Below are 1073 nucleotides of genomic sequence, written 5' to 3'. Positions count from 1 at the left end.
ACGCCTATTCCCGTCGATTCACATTGTGATGTTCTTTCTCTCCATTTTTTTGATTGTGGTGCGGTGTTATTGTAGTCGCAGTTTTCACATGCGCACGTACATGTATACGATTTGGGAGTATGCGTAAGTCTTTTCATGTTGCGTGCAGAATTTCTGCATGGCATTTTCTATTTATCAGCATTGGTAATCTCTGCAGAGCACAGAGCTCGTCGTCTCTGTGGTTGTGCATCTGATGGTTTGGTCGCTGTGATGCTGACCTCATTTTTTTATTCTTTTGCTCTGTGTTTTATTTGTGCTCCCCGTCACCAGTGTCTCTCGTTTACGTCCGTCTTCGGCCCTTGCGAAGTGGAACGCAAGGGCGAATCCGGCAGGCTTGCCGAATTGGCAATGCCAGAGGAGCCGCCGCCAACTGCATGCATCACGGACCTGGTCGCCGGTCTCAGACGCCACGCCGACATGCCGCGAAACCCCGCTACACGATGTGACACGCGACGACAAGTGCTCCTTGGCGGCAGCCGTCCCACACCAGAAGAGCCAGGATGGCGAGCTCACACGGCGGCAGAAGATGGCCCTCGCCCAGCCCCGCAGAGGCACCTCTCCGCACCTGGGATTCCTGCAATGGCAGGTGGCCGGCGGTGGCAGCACGGCGTGCAGACAGTGTGATGCCGGCTACGCCGCTAGAACTGTAGCACCTCCGCCCCTCCACCCCCCCAAACACCCCACCCCTCACCTGCCGTTTGCTATGAGGGCGTCCGCCCGGGCGTTGTGCCGGGTGTGCTACGCGCGATTTGACGACAGCTCGAGGCTCAGAGCACACCTCATTTCACGCCATGGTCTTGCACGCAGCGACCAGAGTACGCACATCTCCCTCGCACCGCATGTGGCTCCTCCGTCGGGTGTCCATCGCTGCACCCCTATGCCCCTCTACAGGCTGGCACGCTATGGGCCCTTTTGTGCGCTGGCACACGTCTCTGCGCGGGCCCCTTCCGCTTGACACGCCCGCGCCTGTCAGAGGCGTGCGGACTCAGGAGAGGGTGGAATGCCCCTGCTGCCACAGACTCATGGCGGCGTCC

This window comes from Leishmania donovani, chromosome 36 (genome assembly GCF_000227135.1).
Source record: "Leishmania donovani BPK282A1 complete genome, chromosome 36".
Lineage (NCBI taxonomy): Eukaryota > Euglenozoa > Kinetoplastea > Trypanosomatida > Trypanosomatidae > Leishmania > Leishmania donovani.
Note: the sequence above shows the minus strand (reverse complement) of the source record.